The sequence below is a fragment of the Gossypium arboreum genome, chromosome 8, assembly GCF_025698485.1.
Source record: "Gossypium arboreum isolate Shixiya-1 chromosome 8, ASM2569848v2, whole genome shotgun sequence".
Classification (NCBI taxonomy): Eukaryota; Viridiplantae; Streptophyta; class Magnoliopsida; order Malvales; family Malvaceae; genus Gossypium; species Gossypium arboreum.
This window is the reverse complement of record NC_069077.1, coordinates 108,543,441-108,570,643: the sequence shown is the minus strand read 5'-3', so window position 1 is coordinate 108,570,643 and position 27,203 is coordinate 108,543,441. Positions and strand designations below refer to the sequence as shown.

General features: G+C 31.4%; 2 long non-coding RNA genes across 2 annotated transcripts; one reads left to right on the top strand and one right to left on the bottom strand.

Annotated features, from left to right (window-relative positions):
* The first annotated feature begins 7,784 nt into the window (after positions 1 to 7,784).
* Positions 7,785 to 8,245, top strand: LOC128279483 (uncharacterized). Its single transcript, XR_008269672.1, has 2 exons — positions 7,785 to 7,866; positions 7,943 to 8,245. It is a non-coding gene; the product is annotated as an uncharacterized LOC128279483 (long non-coding RNA).
* Positions 8,246 to 12,370: 4,125 nt separating this feature from the next.
* Positions 12,371 to 14,953, bottom strand: LOC128296303 (uncharacterized). The gene is made up of 2 exons (XR_008286866.1): positions 14,709 to 14,953; positions 12,371 to 12,578 (listed from the first exon to the last, which is right to left on the bottom strand). It is a non-coding gene; the product is annotated as an uncharacterized LOC128296303 (long non-coding RNA).
* Between the last annotated feature and the right edge of the window lie 12,250 nt (positions 14,954 to 27,203).

The window sequence follows — 27,203 nt, the reverse complement described above, 5'->3', positions numbered from 1 at the left end:
TAAATGGTCATATGGCCACTCTTTAGCTTGAATACACAATGGTCATGCACATTTTATACTACATCAAGCAATTCAATACAATTTATTTGAGCATCAAGGAAAAGCTAAGGCCTTCAATAGGCTACCCAAGGCCGAATATTCATGTACATGTTGAGGCCAATTATGCACTTAATACCTCACAAAACAGCATGCATTTTACTAGTTAATGCTTTGCACATTGTGGCTCAAAACTTATAATATAGCATCAAGCACTTATATGTGTGCTAGGCGAATTGTGCTTGCAATTTCACAAGCATTCTTCAACATCTTCTTCTTTAAACCAATATATTCATCACTTACTTCATAGCCAAAACATCATGTGCAAACATATATATACATATATGAGCATGGCGAATTTCAAGGTGTCCATAGCCATCCAAAATACAAATTTTAACTAACATGCAAGAAGCATGAACCATGCTCATGAATGCATCATGGCGAATATGACAATCATGCTCCTTTCAACTTCAATCATGGTTAAACACAAAAGAAAACTCAAAATCTTACTCAAGAGTAGACAATCCATCATTGCATGCATCATCATCAAGCTTCACACTTAGCATGCAATGGCTTTATCACCATAACAACTTTGGCCAAATACCATTTCCATGGCATAACAAAGATTTGAGCCATGGCTAACATGCACATCAAGTTAGCAACCAAAACATGCATGAAACTCCTAACACAACCTCATACATACCTTAATCTTGATGCCAATTTAGCCAAATCACCTTCTAGATCTCTTCTAAACCAAGCATGAAGCAAAAATCCTCTTTCTTCCCTTATGATTTTCGGCCAAAAGGATGAGAAAGGATGAACACAACAAAATTTTTTCTTCCTCTTTCTCAACTCACGGCAAGGGGGGATTACCACACTCACACACATTTTTTTCATTTTTTATCACCCATACACCTTTGTTTATTATTTCACCCTAATGCACCAACAAAACATGTTTCATGACATGTTTAGCCCATCCTCCTTGTCATGGCCGGCCACCACCTATAAAGGGGAATTTGACATGCAAGTCCATTATTTTGCATGCATGCTTTAATTAGTCATCACACATTTCCCCATCATACTTTCAAAGTTCACTACTAGGTCCTTTCTAGTGAAATTCAGCTTTATAACACTAAACCAATCATCAAAAAATGTCATACATGAATACACACATATTATAGGCATCGAAATAAATTTTAAATTATTTTTATGCCTCGGTTTTGTGGTCCCGAGACCACCTTCCGACTAGGGTCAATTTTGAGTTGTCACATGGTGGGTGTTTTTACAAAAAAAAAACATTTGTAACTTTTAAAAACTCATGTTTCCCTACCAATAATGATTAAAAATCATAAGCAACAATAAAAAAATCCCAAATTAAAGTAAAAATCCATAAAAGTCTTATTACAGTAAAAATACCCCAAATAATAACACTTAAAAACATAATCAAGTACGAAAATATATGCGGTCGTGTGGCCCCCTCTGAATCCCTCGTGACACCGATTCACCTATGACTGGGGATTACCTGTACAGTAAAACAAAAGGAGTGAGTTTACGAAAACACAGTGTGTAATCCCTATGCACAAAAACAGATAACATATAGATGATCACAGTCTGGGCATAAGCCCTTTTTCAGCAACAGTATCAGTCCAGTTGGGCCTTAGCCTATCTCAATACAGTAACAGTACGTATATGTAGTCACAAGAATCCTACCCATCTAGCCTCTACACACCATCTTCGTCCAACCTTACACTCCATATGGGGATATAATCAACCCACCCAACCCTACACTCCAAGTAGTACCGAATGTGGCACTATACAGTAATATGCAGCTGAGCTGCCAGTAAATTAGGCCCGAGGCCTTTCAGTGCACTTCCTTCAGATAATATAACCCCTAACCCAATGCAATGCAATATATAAACATGTCATGCCAAATCATGGTATTATACATGCATTCAGTACAGTTTTAGTAGCATGCTTCATATACAGTCATACAGATGTTTATATCATATAAGGATAAAACGGTCATTTCAGTCAATCAGGGGTCTAAGGACACTTACCGACCCTACAGTAGGTTTACAGTCGTCTCGGGCGACTCGTACAATCTTAGCAGTTTAACAGTGAAAATGGACCCACAAGCCCATGTTGTTTGCCTGTGTGGCCCACACAACCCTAAATGGCCATGGCCGTGTGGATCACACGGCCTAGCCCCAAAATTCCCACACGTCCATATGGTTCACCCGTGTGGGCCACACGGGCCAAATCGGTCTAGCTCGTGTATTGCACATGGCCAGCCTCGTCGATCACACACCCGTGTTCGATCACACAGCATACCATACGGGCGGCCACACGCCCATGTGGTTCAACAGCCTCACTTTTCGGCTTTTTACCGATTTCAATTTTCAGCGTTGTGGTTAAACACCTAAAACGTCTTTGATGTTAACTTTACCATGATCACTCTAGCACCCTGAAATGTCAAACTAGAGTTTAGATGGAATTAATCATGACCAAAAAGTGGCCCTGAATTCTACAACACCAATGATCATTCTGAGGCTCACTTACCCTCACACTTCAACGATCCAACTACAAACCAATGCTATAACAACCTCGGTCCACCCAATTCCTTGCTATCAAAATAGAAAGTGACCCTCCGATCAGTCACTTTAATCAATATTTAATTAAATTTGGTGAGGTATATTAACTATAAACATAAAAGAAGAAAATCCCTTACCTTCGGTCAATCAACAGAGATCCTAAACACTTAGACCGTTGCAAACCGATCACTAGTTCCTCGGTTAGTGCCTGTATTTCAGCCAACCTCCTATTAACAACTATTCAAAAGAACAGTTTGAACAAAACCGAAAATCAGACTTACCGAAAGCGCAAAATAAAAAAAATCATAAGGGCCACAAAATCGACAAAGAGCAATAAAGAAAATGCCGCACAGTGAAGGTAGGAGAAGGAGAGGAAAATGGTAGAAATGGAGGGGAAGGTTTGCCTTAAAAAGGACAAAATCGACAGGGAGAAGTGATAAACAAGAACCCGAATATCAATAATAGGTACCACGAACTAAGAACAGTCGACAAAACAATAGAGAGAAACCAATGCCAAAGTCGAAATATGGGTAGAAGACGTTTATGTTTCGGCTAGGGAAACAAATGAGGAGATGTTTAGGTCTTTCAATAAGGGGATGTAAGCAAAACAAAAATGAAATGACGGAGAAGCAGAAAAACCAAAAGAAGAATTCGACACAATGGGGCAAAAATGAGCTATTGGCTAATTTTTTTTAAAAAAAAAGGAACTCCAATTAGGCATAACCTCTAAACACTCCCCTCAAACGTCTCCTCAAAATTCTCCAACCACTCCATTATCTAAATCCCAACATTTTCTCCTAAAATCACTCCAACATACTCCCCTCAACCACCAAATTCAAACCCCACTCATACTCTACAGTATTTCGGTCAAACTCTACTACCCATACGGCATAGGCAGTAAAAATAAATCTCTTGCACAAGCAGCAATTTGAACTCCAGACCTCCTGCTCTTATGCTCCCCAGTTAACCACCAGACCAATAGGCCCATTCTGACATATTTTATCAACATTTATTTATAAGCCTACTGGCTAAAGATAGGGGTTTATTCATTTAAAAACAAAATTTTTGCCCAAGCTAAGGCTTGAACCTAAGACTTCCCAGACACTCCCAGAACACATAACCACTAAAGTAGCCAGATATTTATGCCACAATTACACAAAAACGATTACACAATTTTGGGGCGTTACAGTTGCCACATAAAACTTATCCTTGTCCTCCTTTTCACAATTGACAACTTTTAAGAAAATAGCTCCACCTTCAGAAATAGCCATAAAGTTAATCAATGGTCACCTTTGTGCATCCGTCCATCCATAACATATAAGACTAATACGTTTTTCCCTCTACATTCTCTTTATAGGTTGTAACAACCTCTCTATGTTTGCTCGTTCTTTTTGCAACAATGTAGTCCTTAAAGCATTATACCTCAGAGATATGTAACTCGAATCGAATTCTTACTAGCTAAGGTGAATGCATTCACATAATGAGGGTTCCTAGCTAGATGAAAAGGCAATCCACCTAAATAAAACATTCGAGCAATTTCATTATCTAAATTCTCTCTAGCAACAAGGTTTAACGATTGTTCTAAAGGGCATTTTCTTCTTTTAAAACCTAAATTATGCCTTTGAAGTGAGGTTGTGTTGGCCCAAAGGAAGATGCTAGTGTTTGAGAACTAGGGGGCAATTGGACTATTTTTGGTTGCAACTTGAGTTTCGCATCTTCAACTATTTTTTGCATTTCAACAAGATGTTGTAGTGCTACTTTAGGACACACTCGAATTCCTTGTCCATTTAGTTTCAATAAATGTGCTTTAACCCTAGAGTATGACCCCTTAAATGTAGCACTGCAAAAATTACACACAAAACTAACATTCCTGCCTTCTTCAACAATTTTCGGTAATTTAGTAACATATCTCCAAAGAGGAGTGTTACCAATATCATCTTGAGACACACTAGCATTGATAACATTATTTGATGAGCCAACACTTCCATTACCACTTTGAGATGCCATAATTAAAAACCTAAAGTATTAACAAAAAACAAATCAATGTATAATTCAAGAGTGATCATTATAATCAATTATTTAACATACAAATATACAAATAATAAATAATAAATAATAAGTAACTAAAAAATAAAATAATGTAAACCATTCAAACTTATCCCAAAAAATGTAACCCATTCAAAGTATAAACAAAATAAAATATTAAACTTACTTTTAATTGCATCAAACTTCCATGTTCGTTGAAAGTAGGAAAATGAAAATAATAGTGATGAATGTTTAAAATATTTTTTAAAATGTGAACAATGAAAACGCTAGAAGCAACAAAGCAAGTAGAAAGCCCAAAAGCTTCTCAAATAAGCTAATTTTTTTTAGTTTTTATTTTACTATTTTAATTGACTATTTAATATTTTAACTTTTAAGTCTTTCCGACGTTTATATAGGCTGATAGTAAAACTCAACGTTTAATTAATAGACTGATAGTAAAACTCAACGTTTCATTAATAGGAAATCCTAAATTTCACATTTGTTCTTTACATCATCTTCTTCTCGCCGCTAACTCTTCATCTGCTACTTTTGAAAGCCAAAATTTTAACCACCGTCTGTCAACCACCGTCTACTGTTTTTGCGTTTGTCAGATGTCCGCTTTTAGACACCTGTGTTTCTCTTTTTTTTTTCCTTTTACATATTCCGGCATGTCCTGTATGTATCTGGACATGTTCGATGAGTGTCTATGTCGAACACATGTACGACACTGGTATGAAAAGGGATGAGTCGTGTCCATGCTTCTAAGACTACCATTATCCCATTATCCATAAACTTTCATACCCATAACCAACCAAAATACAAATCTAAGTCCCGCATATCATCTTAGTGCTTCACTTCTTTATCCAAACACAAAACATACAACAAACCAAACTAACAATCCATATAATCCATTCTTTCTTTCTTTCCCTATCTAATGTCTTGATTTTCCTTAACAAACCAACTATAACAACTCTTGAGGGCAGACTCATCGGAGCATCAAACCAGCTGAAGAAACAACATCTCCGAACACCATAATTTTTGCACCCAAAGAACCTTATATCCGAATTATCATTAAACCACGAAGTCCTTAATGCTCCTGGAAATCCACAATAATAGGCAGGGATGACATTAGCTTCCTCCATTCTTTCCCTTTTTCTTTGGTCTATAGGCTTTACGATAGTAAGAAAGCCCCTCCCCCAAAAAAAAAAAAAAATTGTAGTAACGAGCAAGATATTTGTTTGGGGTTCAAACACTTTTTGTCCTTAAATAACCTTAATATAATAAGAAAATCATAAACAGAAATTTCAAGTTATTAATGTTCTTTAATTGCATGGAATTTATGTGGATGCTATTTGATGTGGAGTACAGTCAATTTTCCGTTAAGGAGAAAATGAAGTAGTGATAATTTTGAGCAAATTCATTAACCACGATTATTAAGATAATAAATAAATTTAAAGTGATCTAAATAAAATAATTCTATTTTAGAGTGATGAACGAAGTAATTTACTTTATTTTTAAATAATTAGTAGCAATAAGTAGATTTTTATTAATAATACAAAATATATCAAAATATTATGTTTTCTTAATTATTCATCAAAAAGTAGTAAAAGGAACTATGTTTCTTCATTCTGACACTGAATAAGTGATTATCATTTGTGGAGGGGATTTGCACTTTTTTTTTTTTTTTTTTTTTGCTAACAGGTAATTTTGTCTCATTAAGATAGTAAAATAATCCTTGAGCACGTAGCAAGGTCGTGTCCCTCCTGCCCCTTCCTCGACCCATGATCAATGTGACAGGAAACTAAAAAACTGAGTTGAGATACCCTTTAAAGTTGGCGATTCAGTCAGATTCTAGAAATATTACTTCTTTCATTACATTTTGGTAAAAAACTGCAAAATCTACTACTTTGATAACTTTTTGTTTTTGTATTATTTTAAGAAAGCAATAATTAAGAAAAGAAAAAAAAAAGGAAAATGATGAATAACATTACAAAATCAGTATTGTTTGAGTTAGGTTAGATTGATTGGTCAGATTAAATCAAGATATCAATTTAGAGAATAGTTTTAAATCAGTTACATCAAGAATTATGGCTGTAGCTAAGGGCTGCAAGGCCCAAATTCTCTTAAAATAGAAAAATTTTCATTTAGATCCTTTAAAATTTATAAAATTTAAATTAATAAAGTAAATTTATATTTTGGCCCCTAAAATTATAAAGATATAAATATTAAAATGATTAAATTATATTTTTATTATTATAAAATATACAATTTAATTTTGCTCCTCTTAAATTTTTTTATGATTTTGCCCTTGTTGAGAATTCATACAAACTAATTAAAAATCAATTAAATAAATTAAAATTAATTGAATCAACTCTTGAATCGAATTTTTAATTTTAATAATTTTTAATTAAATCGATTAAATAAATCAGAATTCTACCTCCACTAATTTAAAAAACAATGTAAAGAATGGAAAAAAAAGGAAACCGCCTTGGTTTTCTCTTATTTTGGTGGCACCCAGATTACACGAGATGGGTGGACACGGGTCCAGAAAACTGCTTCAATTTTGAAATCGCGAAAGGGGAAAGGGAGGGGCAACCCACATCCCCACTTGAATCCACAAAACTGTAAAGATAAATTGTTTTATAGCTGTGAGAAGCATATGGGACCTGTATTAGTTATCATATCAACTTTTACATCCCTGGGATATCATTATCTTATTACCTGTCAGATTCTCACCCAAAGCCGAAAAGAGATCAAATTTCCCTGTGATGTAAACGGTGGGAAATCTAGTCATCATATCATCATCAGATATCCTAGTTATATCTTGACTCAATAAATGGTGCTTTTGTTTTATACAAATGTAAATCAGATATGCTAACATTTGTAACTGTAGTTTCATAGTTCCAAGGTGGGCTCTCTCATGTCAGTGAAAAACTTTGATGCACTTTCCTTATTTGCCATTATAATTTAGAAGGTCATGACAAATGACATGCCCCATGTCCATGAACCAACCACGTGGGATGTTTGATGATAATTGTTTGGTCCTTTTTCTTTCTCGATAGGATAAGGATGGATTAATGCAAGTTTTTCTCTTTTGTTTGCTATATAGGTCCTAGTTCTATGTTCTTACAAAACAAAAAAATGTGTAGACTATGAGTTGGCAAGGAATTCAACTATATATTTTGTCTCTTTGTGGAGAAATTGGATTTTTAAGGTATCTATCTATTTATCTATAGTATTTTCTTTAATATTAATAATCTTCTTATCCTATATAATGCGTTAATTATTAGATGAAGTGGAGTTGGTCAGCTCAGATGATGTTGAAACCTGCAAAATGATTTTTCTTTTTAATTGCACTATGAAAAAATAAATGTAGAATTTGTATTTGTTGAAGTTGGAAATAAATTTATGGAATATCATTTCATTAAGAGTAGTTGTATTTGGTTATAATTGCAAAACGAAGAAGATGATATTGCATTAATTGCTTGTCTTGTTATGCTTCTCTTAGTTTGTATATTTCTTATTGGGATTGCAATTTGATCTTCGGCGGCTAAGCTGATTGCGTATATTAGAATTTTGAGTGTTTGAGCAAAGATCAACTCGCCTTCTCATGAATTATATTTGGCACAATAATTGTTGTACTGTTGTTTATCCTTAATTAACATTTAAAATATTTCTTAATATAAGTTAGAGAAGTCTGCCACTGATATAGCCAATTAATCGCTTTTTCAGTTCATATTTTGTTCAGCTCTTTTGGGTCCTAACTCTTAAATTTGCAATGTCTTCTGGGGATACAAAACCAAATCATTTTTATAGTTTATGTCACTTACCCAAAAGAATTATGTAAAAACAATCAAATTTTAGTTTAAAGCTTTGGGATTTGGTGTCTTAAATCTTTTTTAGATTTATTATGAATTTAAAATTATATTTTAATAAAATTGAAAAAAATCAAAGTTTAGATAATTAAATTAGTGGTTGAATTGATCAGTCCTACTAATTCAACTGGTACGTCCATTTGATTAAATAAATCATTAAAAATTATGAAAATAAATAAATAAAAATTACTTCAAATGTTCCGTACCAATTTTCAAGTTAATCAATCTTATGCCTTTTCCTAAGCCAGTATTTCAATCGGATCTCAATCCAACCAGCCTCACTGGCAAGTCCAATTTGATTTAAACAACCATGAAAAACACTTCATAGTAATATTTGTTATTTTTTTAAAAGATTGATTTGTAGACTTTTTTCTAATTAGTTGAGTCCGATTAACTTGTAACACTAACTCAAGACTTAATAATAATATAGTTAGATGTCAATTGAGTTTTAGCTTGGTTGGCGTTTACATTATTACTAATGCAAAAGGACGTAAGTTCAAGTGTGCTCAAGATCTTTTTATGTTCTTATTTAAAGATAAGAAGAAGGTAAAAATAAATATTTCATATTTAATTAATTGACACACTAAAATGTTTTTATTTTTGAAAAAGCACAAAATTACATCAATGCAGTCTTGAGAGTATAACTTTACAAATATATCATAATTACATAATAATTATAAATATAGAACGAAGTCAAATTTTTTTACTAGATTAAGTTGTATATTTTATGATAGCAAAAGTATAATTTTATCATTTTAATAGTTTATATCTTTATATTTTTAAAAGATTAAATAAAAATTATCATTTTGGGGTAAAGTGCAACTTTATCATTTCTTTTTAGAATTTTATAAATTATAAAAAAGTTAAAAAAAGAAAATTTTCTTTTCAAGAGGGCCAACGCCCCTACCAACCCACCAACCCCTAAATCCGTCCGTGCATATATGACACTTACTTTTTTATTCGTAAAATATATGGAACTTTTAACATACATAAATATGACAAGAAAAGATAATATAACTAAAAAATACAATGACTTGAGACTTAGTCCAATTGGTATCATAACTTTTACAACAATAAGAACAAAATTGGTTCAAGCGTATTTAAACGTGTTTTTCTCTGATTTAAGGATTTGGGTCTATGACTAGAAATAGACATTCTAAAAAGTAATTAAACAAATACATACGCAATTATTATCAAAATAAATAATCATAAGTACTAGATTCAATAAATAGCTCAACTCAAATTAACTCAGATATAATTTACATGATTGTAACTCAAACATGCGACCTCAATTTTACTATTAAGTAAAGGCTTTATTCTCTACAAATTTTAAAGAACATATTTTTAATTGTTAGGGCATCTATGATTAAAGGTTGAAGTCTAGTTAATTTAGAGTATGAAACTATAAATCATTCCTTAAACTTCCTGACAATATATTATAGGGTAGTTAAGTTCCAAAGTGTTACAAAATAAGATAGGCTGCCAAGAGGAGATTGATTTAACAAAATTGAATTGAACCACAATTTTCTTATTCAAGCTTCTTCGCTTTTGATTAATTTCATTTCCAAATATTTATTTTGATTAATGATTAAAAAATAGTGTAAAACTTATTACTTTTAATATAATAAAGCGAATTTCTTATCGTTTAGCTTACATTATACAACAACTTTGTAAGAGTTTCATTCATCAAATTAGCACATAAGAATGGAAGGAAAGGGTAACTTAGAAAAGATTTTCTTTCAACAAGTTTGTGTCACAAGTCGCAGTTCAAAGCCCATGACCATTGTATAAAATGCATCCCTTGAGGTCTATTTGTTAGATGAAGATTATTTGACTAATAAAAACTAACCCGATTCAAAGAACTGATGGAGAAGCCTATCTATTTGAAGCCTAGGTGGCCCAATGAAGCATATATGGAAAATTAGGCTACCTTGGTAAATAGGGAAACTAATCTTATAAGATTGAGGCATATCTGATAAGATTAGATTTGATTTGATTATGTAAATCTTGTAAATCTCTTAATTATTGGGATAGGCTTCATCTCATCCGCCGATATAAATTTAGCTTGTAATACCCCAAAAATTGCTACAGTAAGAAAGCGAAATATTGTCATTGATATAATAAAATAAGAAATAAAGTGAAAAAAAAGGGGAATTTTGAGTTATGTCAACAAAATTTATTTCGGAAGTATATTCTGATGTATTAATTCAAGAAAGGACTAAATCGCAAAAGTGAGAAAAATTTTGTGGCCTAAAAGTAAATACTCAAAATTTGAGGGGTTAAAATGTAAATATAAAAAGTTAAAGGACCAATAGTGCAAATATTTTAAGGGTGGAATAATCTTTAAACTAAGGAAAATGGATGAATTAGGACCAAATTGAATAAATGGAAAAAGTATGAGGGGTTAAATCACAATTTTACTAAAATGAATGATGAGACAATGGAGGAATTTTGAAGAATCATAAGGAGCAAAATGATCATTAGTAAGGAAGATAATTTTGAAGAGTAATGATGATGTTGGTAATAGTTTAGATTAAATAAATAAATAAATATTAGTTTATTAATATTTTGATTTGACTTTGAATTATATTTTATCATTATTTATTTAGTATATAAGGAAAGAAAGATGATGAATTCTCTTCATCTTTCCATGATCTCAACGTGAGAAGAAGAAGAAAGAAAGAAAATTTTCTTTTCTTTACAATTTGGTCATTTTACCAAAAATTTACCATTTTCACTTAGAAATCAAAATAATTTCTATAGCCATCAAGAGAGAAAGATAATAAGGAGACTATGGGGAGCTAGAATATCAAGTTAGATTCAAGAAATAGAAGCTGGAGGAGACAGAAAGTTAAGTTAAAGTTTGGTTTCAAGAGAATAAGGTATGAATGTTAAGGTTTTATGTTATTTTTAAGTTTAGTAGTGATAGAAAAGCATAAAAATGGGCTGTATTGAATGCCATGAATATTCAGCTAGCATAAGTTTACATTAAAAATGGTTAATTTGCATGTTTTAGGCTTATGGACTAAATTGATTAAAAGTAAAATTTTAGGGGAAATTTGTTAAAAATGTCAAAAATGACCAAATTGCATGAAATGAATTGTTTTATTGTCTAAATTAATATATTGAAAGAAATTATTAATTTATATCAAGTGGATTTAGAGCTTTAATTTTGTTGTATGATGACTATATAAAGTGATTTTGTTAAATATTGATTTTAGGATCAAATTGTGAAAAGGTTAAAATGTTAAGGTTTGGTATTAAGGGTTGTATGATAGCCTAGAATATTTGTATAAATTATTAATTGAGAAAAATTAGTTGATTTGATAGATTAACTAGTTAAGGGGCTAAATTGCAAAAGTTGTAAAAGTTGGGGTAATTGTGTAAATTTGAAAATTTAAATGGTATAAATTGTAAAATGAATTGGAACTGAAATATATGCTAATGAATGAGTAATTTTATATTTTAGATCAAGATCTTGTAGATATTTGTGAAAAAGGAAAAATAGCAGAATAGCCCCTGAATTCCTACAATTATTACAATTCAATTTAGGTAAGTTCGTATGAAATTTATTCTGTATAATTTTGATTAAAATGAATGGTAATTGGTGAGTGGTAATATATATATGTTCTATTGTTAGAATTAAATTATTTTTGGAAAAATATTGTAACGTCCCATAACCCTATATCGTCATTTTAACAGGTGACAAGACATTACCAACAAGACAAATTTAATTCGGTTATTAATTAAAATAAATATTCACACTTACCCTAGTTTTAAGATGTCGTCCCATTAATGGGCCCTCGCAATCCAATATGAACAGTAAATTCAATTTGGAACTAATTTAGAATCACTATGAATTTTTAATAAATTTCAAAATTCATACTATATACCGTTGCCAACCATAATTTACTTATTTCATCAATACTTTTACAACCTAAATAACTCTCATTAAACATCCTAGGTACATGCCATTATCAATACTCAACATACTTTACCTCATTGAATTCGGGATCGGCCTGGGATGCTGATTCAACAGTCTAGCCTTAACCTGCACACGGAAACAAGCCGTACGCTGAGTATACACTCAGTGGTATTTCTATAATCCGAACACTTAAACAATTATAAAACTTATTAATTTATATATACTGAACTATTCAAACTCAATGAGTATTCAAACATTCACTTTCCAACCATTGTTTTGGTTTACTTTAAATTTCAAATCATTTATTAAATTCAATAGAATTAATCAATCAGTAATGTTCATTAACAATCAGAACAATTATTTATTCAGTAATAGTCAGTTATTCGGTAACAATCAATTATTCAATAATAATCAGTTGTTCAGTATCAATCAACTGATCGGTTATCCAGTAACAGTCAATTATTCAGTAAAAATCTGATATACAGTAATAATTAAATTATTCAGTAACAGTCGATCTTTCCAGTTCCTTTATTTACCCCTATTAACATGACTCGGACCTAGACGGATATACGTATCCAACCAACACACCAGTACGGCACATAGTGCCTCATCGGTCGGCCGAACGATAATAAAAACGATAAGCGATGCGGTACACGAGTACCTCATCGGAACAAATCCAAAACAAGATAAAGAATTGGTAATAGTAATAATATCCGACACACAAAGTGCTGAATCGGTAACAGTAACAGTAGTCGGCACATAAGTTCTTAATCAGTAAGCCGGCAAAACCCATACTCTTCCATATCCTATGGCATGCCAACTATATCCGACTAGTCTGACTAGTTAATAGGGTATTTAATTCATTTTTCAGTTTTCAATTAATTCATATTTTAATTAATTAACTATATATTTTCAATTCAATATAATTCCATTCACTTTTCATTAATAAATATTCAATTCCATAATAATCAAAATTTTCTATCAATTTTATCACACTTCCAACTACATATATTTTCCAATATAACAAATATTTATTATTCAATTTTCACATCAATATTCATTTCAATTCAAACATTTATATATATTCATAAATCAATTCAATATAAATTTATCACACACTAAATTAATCCATTTCCATTATAAACACAATAATTCTCACTTCAACATTTATTAATTGCATTAATAAAAAAATTATAACAATTAATAACTAGGTTCAGATTATAAAAATACAAACGTAGTTTTTGAGCTAACTCCTGTTGACTTTATCTTGTCCTTTCTTAGCCGAGATTTTCGGTACCACATTGACTACGAAATTAATACAATTCATAATCATTAATACATTACTAATTTATATCTTGAGTTACAGAATTCTAAATTAAGATTCGCTAATTTTTCCTGAAACTAGACTCACAAATCTTCTTACCATAAAATTTTCAGAATTTTTAGTTTAGCCATTAAGTACAGTTTATTCTTTAAATTCACCCCTATTCTGCTGTCTGACAGTTTCGAACCTTTTTCACTAAGAATTAATTATCTCACAGTACAGAACTCGGATAATATTCCCGTTGATTTATCCTGAAAATAGACTCATTAGGGATTCTAAACATATAACTTTAAGCCTCTAATTATTTTTCTCCAATTTTTGGTGATTTTCCAAAGTCAGAACAGAGGAACCCGAATTCATTCTGACCTTGTCTCACAAAATTTATTATATCTCATAATTTACAACTCAATTGTTTACACCGTTTCTTCTATAAGAAACTAGACTCAATAAAATTTAATTATATATTTTATTAATTCTCTAATTCAATTTATACAATTTTTGGTGATTTTTCAAACTTAGACTACTGCTACTGTCCAAAATAGTCTTAGTGCAAAATGTTAATTTTCTACTTTTAATTTCAATTTAATCCTAACTAAATTCACTTACTTTTCTATCTTAATTTATACTTTATTTCTACTCAATTTTAACTAAACTCATACTTAACTATTAAATTTCCAGCATATTTTCCTAATTTCAAAATTTCATCAATTTAGTCCCTACAACATAAAACTTATGAATTACTTTACAATTCAATCATTATTTCATTTCTAACTTGAATTCCTATCAATCTAACCCCTAATTCATCTTTTTATTCAACATGAACGATATTTAAAAATCTAATAACTTTCAAAATATTCACTTAATTTCATCAAAACCTTGTCTTAAAGCTTCCAAAACATCAAAATTAAGTAAAAAAGGCTAAATTGACTTACCTATTTAACTTTCAAACCTTGAAATCCCAATTTTTCCCTTTTTCCTTCTTTCTTTTTTCCTTCCTTCTTTCTTTCCCCTACTCTCTGTTTCGTTTCATCCTTTCTTTCTTTTTCTATTCTTTTCTTTTATTCCTTTACTTTATATATATATATATATATATATATATATATTATAATAACTTAATAATAGCTATAATAAAATATCTATTTAATATCCAATATCTATTTTACATTTGTATACACATATATTATTATATTTGTCTTTCTTTAATCTATTTATTATATAAATATCTTTTACTTAATAATAATATATAATTTAATAATATACTTATATAATAAGTAAATATTCATGTATTTTACAAATGTATGTATATTAGTATCACACATGTCACTATACATACCATACATTTGTCAACTTTTATTTATTTATCATATAATATTAATTTAATAATAATAAATACATTAATATTTACTTAAATAATAAGCAAATAAATATATGTATTACAAATGTGTGTATTATATTTATTATACTTGTATTTTATTTTTGCCATACACTTGGCACTCTTTTGATTTATTTGCTTATTTAGTCCTTTTAATTTTCTTTATTCTATAATTAAACTTTCACACTTCATTCAATTTAATCCTTTCATCCAATTATTCTTAATTAAATTAAATTCACTTAATGAAACTCTAATTAACCACTCATTTTACTTCGTAAATATTTTTAAATAAATATTTACGAATCCACTTTTCAGAAATAAAGACCCGAGAATACACTTTTTCGGTAACAGTAAAATTTGGGTCGTTACAAATATTATCAAAATTAATATTTAGTTTGGATTGAACGCAGGATTTGAGTACATTTGTTATGTGACGCATGACAGCATTAGAGGAAGATGACGACTAATTACCTAAGTAAACCAGGGTTCATCATTTGTTGTGAATTGTAACGCCCCAAAAATTTGATAAATTGGTTTCTGTAAATAATTGACAAATTTGTATCTACATCAATGGTTAAATGTTTTAGGTTTGTGTGAGAGGTCCTGAGTTCAAACCTTAGCTTTGGAAAATTTTGGCTCTTTCCTGAATTAAACCTTAACTACTAGTTAAGCAGACTTATATTAAGTTATTGGTGATTTCATATCAAAATGAGCCTATTGGTCTGGTGGTTAGGTGGAGTGTTGAGATGCTGAAGGTCTTGTGTTCGAATCTCAGCGCGAGCATGGGAGTTTATTTTTGATCGTTTGACTGAGAGTGTTTCGTCAAACAGAAATTCTGAGAAGTGGAGGAAGTGGAGGAAATGGGTAGAGAGAATTAAGGGAAAGGATGTGGGCGTTATCAGATTCTGGTGAGTTAAGTTCTTTTTTAAAATTTGGCTATTCTTTTTCCCTCTTTCCCACTTCCTTTGTTTCTTTTGCTACTGAAATTCTCTTACTTTCCCCTCTGTTTGTTTCCTTCTTTCTTTCAATCGTTCCTGTGTTCATCTTTGAGTTGTGCTTTCGGTAAGTTATAATCGATAAAATCATAACCGTTATTCATAGTAGTTTAGTAAGAAGAGTATTGTTTGGTGTTTAGGGTTTAACCAAGGGTCTTTGAATCGTTCCTAATTGACGAGTTGAGTGCGTGGAGCCCTCGTTTTGATCAAAGGTAAGAGATTCAATATTTATTTGGAGGAACGTTCTGTTACAATGACGATATTTATTAGGTTTTTCATTAAATTGAGGACGCTAAATTGTCAGTTTTAGGTACTGGAGTGCTCGGGAGTGGTTAGTCAAAAAAACAATATCATGTGTGTACCCGAAACACCGAAAATAAGAAGCAGCGAAAAATCAAAAAAGTATTCTGTTGATGCCACACGGACGTGTGATCACTCGTGTGGTAGGCCGTGTGGTAGTACACAAGTGTATGATTAACGAGCCAGGCCATGCGGCAGGACACGGCCAAAGTACACGGCCGTGTGATGGCCGGTGAGGCCGTGTGCCACACACGAGCTTGACCCGTTGGGTCGTGTGGGTCATATGGGTGTGTGGGCCCATACGGGTGAACCATACGGGCGTGTGGGATCACACAGCCAATGCCAATTTGGGCCTTATGGGCCATACTGGTGAACCATACGGGCATGTGGGATTCTGGGCCAAGCCGTGTGATCCACACGACCAAGGCCAATTTGGGCCGTGTAGGCCACAAGGGCGTGTGGGCCCACACGGGCAGGCTATATAGGCATGTGAGCCCATTTTTCTGAAATGATCTGTAAGGTTGCGCGGGTCAACCAAGTCGACTATGGACCTACCGTAGGGTCGGTAAGCGCTATTAGACCCCTCATTGAGCATTCTGACTATCTGGTTTCTGTATGGAGCATGATCTGATATATTGTATAATAGCATGTCATTTTTGTCTGTTGCATTGCATCGGGGTTGGGATAATGATATTTGGAGGAAGCGTTCTGAAAGGCTTTTAAGCCTGATATCTGGCAGCTCAGCTGCGATTATTCTGTTAATGTGCCGTAATTCGGTACAGTATGGTGTGTAAGGATGGGTGGGTTGATTATATCCCCACATGGTATGTAGGGCTAGACAGAGATGGTGTGTAGAGGCTGATGGGTAGGATTCTGTTATTCTGATCTACATTCTATAACTGATAGGGCTGAGGCCCTAACATATTTCTGACTCTATATCTGAGCTGGTTTAAGGCCCTCATTTGTATCTGGTTCCGTAATGGGTTCAGGCCCAAACTATATATGCATGATAGATTTCGGTTATTATGTTGTGTGCCTGTTTTCTGTGGGGATTACACATTGAGTTGCGAAACTCACCCTTTCCTGTTTAATCTATTCAGGTAATCCCCAACATTAGCGGATCGGTGTAGCGAAGGACTCGACGGTGGCTATACATAATAACTTTAGACTACTTCCATTGTTTTTCTTTCGGTTTTGGCTTACTTACTTATTTGGGGTTTTGTTGAAATTTTTGGATTGTTGGCTTTGGATTTCTTTTTTAAATTGTTTCACGATTTTAAAAATGCCAAACATGATAAAATTGGGTTTTCACTAAAGGTCAAACTATTTTCTAATTAAGGGTATTCTGAAGCTTACACTAATGTATGTTTTCATAACACGGATCACGGGATGTACTTCGAATTGAGGTGAAGACTATTTAACTGAAATGGTTTTAGCTCGACAAACTCAATTTCAAATTTTATTCCATGTGACATCGCTAGATTCGGCCATAACGTCTAGGTCGGGTTTGAGGGTGTTACACAAACTCTCATGTTTTACTTTCTGTTTAGCTCTTACGACCTTCTGTTTAACTCATATGAGTTTCCGTTCAGCTCTATTGAGCTTCTGTTCAACTCTCACGAGTTTTTGTTCAGCTCTTACGAGCTTCTGTTTAACTCATATGAGTTTCCGTTCAGCTCTATTGAGCTTATGTTAAACTCTTATGAGTTTTTGTTTAGCTCTTATGAGCTTCTAATCAACTCTTAAGAGTTTCTGTTTAGCTCTAACGAGCTTCTGTTCAGCTTACGAGCTTCTATTAACAATGTACTCATATCCGTAAGTCATTCTTCGAAAGGTAAGATAACAAGAGTTGTTTTTGGATGATATATGTATATGAAGAAACAAGAAGAGAATGATATGTATCATGATATGTATATATTTATCAATATATTGATATGTTGATACATGTAAATTATGTAAGTTGAGATGAGTAATAAACTCAAGTGTGATATATTGAGAAAATAAGTTTATCAATGTTGAATTTATATGAAATATGTTCTAGTATGCTAACAAGTGTTGATGTTGATGCTTAGACAAGTGCCAAGCTATTGGTTAAATGGTAATATGTTTATTTATATGAAGCGTTGAAAGGGTAAGTGCTCCAATGAAAATATACTTGTGCTCATGAAAGAGTGATAAGTTTTAAGTTATGCAATTTCTTATGAAATGGGTTATCATGTGGTTAAATTTGAAAAGGGCTATGTTCGAATGCACTAGCTTGTGGTTATGGTGGTATGGTATGCTTATGACTGGTGTGTTATTCATATGGAATGAGTGTGGAAAGTAAAAAAACGCAAATGAAAATTTAGAAATTTGGAAGAATTAAAGTTATTGAATATACTTCATGAATATTGTGGTATCAATATTGGATTATTCTTGATATGTATAAATTTCTTATTTAAAATGAATTGATATGATTAAAGTTTATACGAGTTTACTAAGCAATCATTGCTTATGTATTTGTTTTCCTTTACTTTTTAGATTATCAGGAGCTCGATTAAGTTGGAAGCTTGTCGGAGATATATCACGCTATCCATTGGTTTTATTGGTACTTTTGAATGTTTTGTTTTTGGTTATAATGGCATATATAATTTTTTTTGGTTAATGTTTGTCTAGATGTAACTTGTTGAGATTCGCCACTTATTTTGGCTTGTTTTGGATGCCTAATTATGGCTCATTAATATGTATAGTGTTGATTGTAGGTTGAGACAAAATTGGGTGAGAAATATGACCTGTAAAATGACCTATTTTCGTCCACACGAGTAGAGACATGGGCATGTGTCTCAACTGTGTGTGACATACGGCCAGATGACATCGCCGTGTGTCCCTTGTCTCTTAAATTTGCACAAAACAGAATGCTCACATGGCCTAGCACATGGGCGTATGGCTTGGCCGTGTGACTCAAGTCAAAGAGCTCACAAGTTTGGACACGAGATGAGACACGGCTGTGTACCCCTATTTCGAATGCCCACACGGCCTGAGACACAGGCGTGTCTTTTGACCGTGTGAAACACACGGCTTGGCCACACGGGCATGTGTCCTTTGCATCTAGGAAAAATTTTGATATTTTCTTAAAAATTCTTTGAGTTATCGATTTAGTCCCAACTTATTTCTAATGTGTATTATGAGCCTCGAGGACTCACCTAAGGGACAATACAATTGATTTTGATTAGTTTCTGATATGAATAGTAGATTAAATGAAATGTCTGATATTTAATCTGAAATCTCTGGTAATACTCCGTAACCCTGTTCTGGCGATGGATACAGGTTAGAGGTGTTACATAGCTAAACTGCTGGATTTAGGGGAGCTCAACTATAAATAGAGAGCCTCCTCCTCAGTTGTAAATCACTCATTGTATTCCATTCTTTAGTTGTGAATATTAAATTGAGACATTTATTCAAATGCCTCTCGTGCATTTTTTTTATGTAACTATTATGTTCTTTGGAGCATTCTTTTGGCTTGAGTTGCTTCAGCTATATAAATTGGTGCCTTGGAGGAATTCTACGAGAATTATCACTTTGTTGAGTTAGGTTGATTTAGGCGCATTTGAAATGATAGAATCACCTGAGACTGCACGAATTGCGAGATTAAAGATCTAGTCCCGTAACACTTAACCCAAAATGAGTGTTCAAAGCTTCCAATAGTAGACTTCTTTGTCCTTCAAGAAAAGCTTAGTTTATGCGGCATTTCCATTTTTCTCTCCTAAAACTCTATACATAGGCTTTTCACGTGTTCTAGAAATCATTTTCATTTACTCTACAATAAAATAACTTTTAAGGTACACTATTTAGTTGGTCACCTAATTTTTAGGGTGTTTTCATTTTGATTACCATTTTTTTCAATTTTATCACCCAACTCTTAGGTCATTTTCATTTTAGTTACCCAAGTGTTAAATCTTTAACGACAACTAATTGTAAATGGCAAATCATTTTCACATAATGTTTACACTTTTATTTTGGTCACCTAACTTCTAGGTCGCTTTTATTTTGATCACCAATTTTTTAAAAGTCTTGATCCGGGTAAAAAATAAAGTAATAAAGTGAAAAATGGTTGATTCTAAAATAATACATTAAAATTTATCAAATTTACTTGTTTACCCTCTTGCCAAGAGTTTTAAATTTCTATTTTTTCAAAATTAAAATTTTAAATTTCAAAACATGAAAATCAATTAAATAAATAGTTGATTTTTTTTATCTCTTGATAATATCAATCAATTTGTTACTATAATATTAAAATTAATTTAATTAATTAATTTAATCTCCTCTAAATTTTAAATTTTTTTATTTTATGTTTCTAAATTATCCTTAACAAAATCAACGTCAAATAACTCACACTTAATAATTTTTATGAAACTTAAAGTTGTTTTGATTATATAACCTCGAATCTTTCATCCTAAGCTAAAACCAAAGGAAAAAAATCCTTACAATTAATTAAATTATTAGTTTATTCTTCGTTTGGGTAAATAAATGATGAAAACAATTATAGGCTTTGTTTGGCAAGGAAGATAAAATTAATTAATTTAATTAATTGCAATGAATCTTTTTCGCTTTTAGCTTAGCATGTAAGATTCAATATCATATCAATATCATATAATTAAACAAAATTTGGGTTTCACGAATAATTATTAAAGATGAGTTCTTTGATTTGATTTTAATTTGAAAATATAAAATAAACTTTCAAATTTTAGAAGCGACTAAATTAATTTTAGAAGGAGACTAAATAAATCAACCGACATTAAATTAATTTTAGAAGGAGACTAAATAATCAACTGACACTATCAAGAGATAACAACTTTCAACAATTTATTTAATTGATTTTAATATTTTGAAATTTAAAATTTTAGTATTGAAAAAAGAAGAAATTTAGAATTTTTAACAAGGATAAGCAAGTACAATACAACAATTTTTAATGTGTTAATTTTGTTTATGCAAAATTTTCACTTTAATCTTTTTCTTTTATCCTAATCAAGACTTTAAAAAAAGGATTTTTTTTTCAATGGCCAAAATGAAATTGATGTAGAAGTTAGGTGACCAAAATGAAAGTGTAAACATAATATGGACATGATTTGGCATTACAGTTAGCCACCATTAATGATTTAATGCTTGGGTGCCTAAAATGAAAACATCTTACAAGTGGAGTGATGAAATTTTAAGGATTTTTTTTTTGGGTGACCAAAACAAAAGTGTTCTAAAAGTTGGGTAGTTTACTTCAATTTTTAAGATTCTTAAACTTATATGTAGACATAGGATTATAAATGAACAGAGTGTTAGATACATCATGTGTTTCGAAAAGGAAAATGAGTGATTGGCACTATGGCCTCATTAGCTTTCAACAACGTCTTTGATGTTTGTTTTGTTCAACAACCATTAGATGAAGTTTTTAGAATCCTATATGATAGTTTTAGAAGGCAATACAATTCCTAGAATGGTACAAGTTTAAATTTGGTTGTATTTCTCTTTTTTTTTATCAAGTTAAATAAATGAAATTTAGAGGCTCATTTATTAAAGAACTGAATATGAATAATGTTTGTTCAATTCATTTATGTTCATGAACAAGCTCATTTATATTTGTTTAATAAATCTTTTAAAGCTCGTTTAAAGCTCATCAATATGTTGTTGTAAGAAGTGGAAGTGAACTTCTTCCCTATGTATTTGGATTAAGCTCGAATCCTAGAGTCAACATTGTTGGGAGAGCTTTATTTGATTACCACCCTCAACCCGAACAAAATTAGGTTTAGAACATAAAACGGATGAGGACATCTATGATTATACAAAAAAAAAAACTCGTTTGAACTCATTTATTGTTTGATTATTATTTAATCAATAACATTATTATTGTTTGTGTGCTTATTTTTTTTAATTATAATATCAATTTTGTCATGAACGTGTTTGCAAATATGTCCGTTTAATGTAACAAATGAGCATAAACATACATCATTTTAAATATACAAACATGAGCAAAATTTTGAAATTTTTAATGAACACAAAAAAAAATAAAAAAAAATAAACAAGCTTAAAAATAAACAAACATGTAGGGGCAGCACCAAGGGGCTAACCCTTCCCCCTAAAATGAAAAAATTATCACATTGGCCCTTTACATTTTATAAAAGGGTAAAGTACAAAAATTGTCACTAAGGATTGCTTGCATTTTATTTTGGTCATTGAACTTCTATTTTTTTTTCTATTTTGATCACTAAACTATTTGAAATCAATTTTTTTGGCCATCAGATGTTAACATCAATTTTAAATTTGACGAAAGTGTTTACGTGGGGTTTTTTATTCATCTAATAACAAATTTATCCCTCTAATGTGTTGGGAAAATTGCATTTTTATGGCAAATTTGAGGCATATTCTCATTAAGTAAAGGTGGAGAGTTGCATCATAAAATTATGGTTTCATATTCTACTCCATGAGACCTTTACAACAGTATCTCATATGCTCAAAATGGTTGAGTGATGAATGAGAAATTGATGCTCAGAGTAAGCTACTTAGAAATATTTGTTGAGGAAAAGAAAAGCTTAGATCCCATATTGGTTAAATACCAAGTGTGAGAAGTGTTTATATATGGGAACCCTCTTAAAGGGTGATTGCCTGACTAAGCTTGGAACATTGTCTCGCGTGCAAGGTGGTGCAGGTCCAACCCGACGGGGTTGGGACACACTGGCACGATGCGGGCGACGCTAAATTTCTAGACTAATCAGGCCCAAAATAGACCTACGGATATTTTAGTCCAACACAAATTTTATTTTTCCTCAGCAAATATATATACAAAATCTGATATAAAATGACATATATTCTGATTTATTTTATTCTAATCAATTTGATTTGATTTTAATCAAATTGATTCAATTTCCCATTTAATTCATATTTTGTCTCCTTATACAAAGATATTTCCAAAAATTCCTCCACTTTTTCAGAATTATTTGCTCAATTTTTACTCTCACATCGAGATTATTTTCTCTAAAAAATTTCTTCTTTTCCTCTCCATATTTTCCAACGTTCTGGTGATAGAAAAAGGCAATGTTCGTTCGTTGATCGCTGCAGAGATGCTACTGTTTTGATCATTGTGTTGTTGTATCCTGGGAGACATTCGACCAATGTTTCTCCGAATACCGTAGGAGCAGCAGAATATGTCTTAAGAAAATTGTGTTAAACATGCCTCAACGTTCAGTAAATCTCTATTCTTCCTTTAGATTTCAACTTTTTGCTACGGTTTTTATTACTTTACGTATTTGACAATTTAAATATAAATCATTCTATTTTTATTTTATTTTATATATAAATATGTGTATATTTATATTTGAATATTTTATTCGCTAACATTTTTGTCCAACATAATGTTTACACATTCCACCAATTTGATCCTAAAATTTAAATAAAAATATAAAAATCATAAAAAAATAAAATAACATTTCAAGTAAAATTATAAAGTATTTGCATGAGCCAATATTTCACAATTTTTTTTGAAACATATTGTTTTCTATTTAATTTCTTAATTATTTTTGAATTTTGAATTTCTCAATTATTAATACAATTTTCTTTGCTTTTTAATGTACCCATCTCCTCCAAAAAGCTTTATCGATGAACAATAAAAAAGAAAAACAAAACAAAAAATCAAGCCTCAATTTGATAAATGAAAATTGAAATTTAAACTAAAAATGAAAAAGGAAATTGTTTGAAATTTTTATTTAAACCACTTGATTCAACCAAACATTGAAAATTTCAAACACAAAACATTGTTTTCAGCAAAGTGATGAATGAAAATTGATTTTTTTTTCAATTCCAATCTCAGTTAAACGAAATAAAACTAAATAAAAACAAAGAATCTCTACCGCCAAAATTGATGAAAACAATCAATCCTCAAATTCATTTTTTTGCTTATTAATTTCAAAAACTCATGACCCTAAATAAAAAACATTGAAAATAAAAAACAAACACTTCAAAAATTTCAAGCCACTTGATTCAACCAAAATAAAAAGGAATCCATAATCAATCATCGGTGGAAGAAGAGATAAAATGACTCGGTGGCATATTGGTTCAAAGCATTGTCGATAGGAAATTTTGGATTTTGGATTTGAAAAACTCGTCTCAACCTTGGTTGAAAGAAGCCATTGGTGTTAACATTAGACCCGAATTCGAAATATTATATTAGTCATCGAAATGGCTTAGTAAGCTATCAGAATTTATAAAATTGTTATTTCAAAACATTAATTTATTTCCAAAAGAAGACTTAGTCTATTTTTAGAAAAATCTATGAGTTATCAAAATCGATTAATTTTAATATTTTTCTTGTAACAGTAACTATTTTTGAAAACTCAATTAGCAGCAGAAAAGTGATATTTATCTTAGCTTTAATAAAAATCATATTTCATGCATAATAAATTAAAATTTTTATTTCAACATTTTAAAATTAAACTAGAAACAACCTAAATGCCATGCATGTCATATCAAACCAAAACCAAAAGTCACATGCCACAGTTCGAATATAAAATCATACAATCTCTGAATAATGAAATTATCAAATAATATATTTAAAATAATTTAATAAGCAAATCGAAGTCAAATCTCTTCGGATGCCGAGTCCACGTCCTAACCTGGTAGGTTGTTTATAAATATGGAAATTAAAAGTGGAGTGAGTTATGTGACTCAGTATGAGTTTCATCATAAGCAAAATCGGTGCAAACTATCGATAAGTCATACTAAATAATAACGCATAGAATAATCGCAATCAAATAGCAAATCAGAGTATTGGTTTTATTTCAAACTAACCATCTATAGTATCTTAGAATTCATGATAGCAATTTCATAATATTGATATTTCATATCACTCAATAATTTATACCTAAGTATAAATATGTCATCACAAAAAATCCAGTTACGAACATGCTTAATGAATGCCATACAATTTCAGTTTAATAGAAAAGATCCTGGCCACTATTGGGAAATGTGCCCATATTGTAGTAAATGTGTAATTATTTTCTATTTATTTGAACGATAAATAAATAAGTAAAGTTAATCTCACATTCTACTTGTAATAGCCTGATTTTGGGCCTAGTCGGAATAGTGGTTTTGTGACCACAAAATCCGAGATAGAAATAATTATTTTATGATTATTTTGAGGTCTATGATATGATTGCATGATTGTGTGAAAAATTCGTGAAGAAATTTTATGCATAAAGTGCTTAAATTGAAATTAAGGACTAAATCGAATAATTCGTAAAACTTGCATTCTAGAAGTTTCTAGTATGAAATTGTTTTGAAATATTAATTAGGAGGTCTTAAATAGAATTTTACCAATTTCTAAGTCTATGGACAAAAATTGGACATGGATGGAATTTTTGGAAAGTTTAGTAGTAACGGCATTTTGGTCATTTAGGGGTAAAATGAATTAAAATACAAAATTAAAAGCCAATTTTGCTCATCTTCAACCCCATGGCCGAATATAGTAAGGAGAAACCATGGCTAGGGTTTTTCAAGCTTCCAAGCTCGATTGTAAGTCCGTTTTAGGCTCGTTTTAATGATTTTTACGTTTTTGGAGTCCCGGTAGCTCGATTAAGCTTATGCTAGCAATAATTCAACCTAGGGTTCATATTTGGAAAAATACCCATAGGTTAAATTTGTGTATTTTGGTGTTTTATGATAGAATATGAGGTTTTAAATTATGTTAGACAACTTGTGCTACTCGGTTTTAAGCGAAAACTAGCAAAGGGCTTAATCGTTAAAAATACCTAATAGTCATAAGTACATGTTAGAGTGAGAATTTGATGTTGCCATAGAAGGGAAAAATGATCAGCATGTCATAAAACATAAGAAAATAGGCTGAAGTTTAATTTACGAGCTTTGAGGCAAAAGTGTAAATATGCAAAGTTTAGGGGCAAAACTGTAATTTTGCCAAAATATGATTTTGGGTCAATTTGAATAATGTGAGTCCTAATTAGACTATATTTTAAATGATAGAGCAAGGAAAACTAAAATTCGGGCTAAAATGGGGAAAATACCAAGTTGTGGACGAAATGGTAAAAGTAGCCATTTTTGCATACAAGGTAAGTTCATGTGTAAATGTAGTAACATAATTGTCATTTTAAGCAATTTAATGTTGTTTATATGATATGATGCTGATTATTATCATGAAATATTATGCTTTGTGGTTATTATTGAATAATATGTAATTATGTGAATTACTTGATGAGTATGAACTATCATCGAAGTATCAATTTCGATATTCTGTGGAAGATGGCAAAGATGTGTGATCGAGGAAAACGCCCGTTTGAACCTTAGGAATAGATTAGGATACAAGTGACATGTCACTAGGATGTTTGGGCATCCGAACTCATTGAGTTGAGTCCGAGTTCACTTATGGATGCAAATGTCCGAACTCGTTGAGTTGAGTCCGAGTTCGAGAGATGTAACTAGGCATCCGAGCTTGTTGAGTTGAGTCTAAGTTCACTTATGGGTGGGTTACATGGTAGCTTGGCTACATATGTAGCACTTATGTGCAAACTTTCCATGTATCCGAATTATATTCAGATGTGTTCAACGGGTAAAATTCTACTCAAGCGGAGGAATACTCGAGATGAAAGGGACGTATTGGAATGGCTAATCATGATCATATTTGGTGTTATGTATGCTAAATTGCTAGCTAATCCATGGAAACCATGAAATAGGTAAAATTTACCATAAAATAGATTCAGTCAGCAGTAGTGACGTGAGTTTGAAAAATC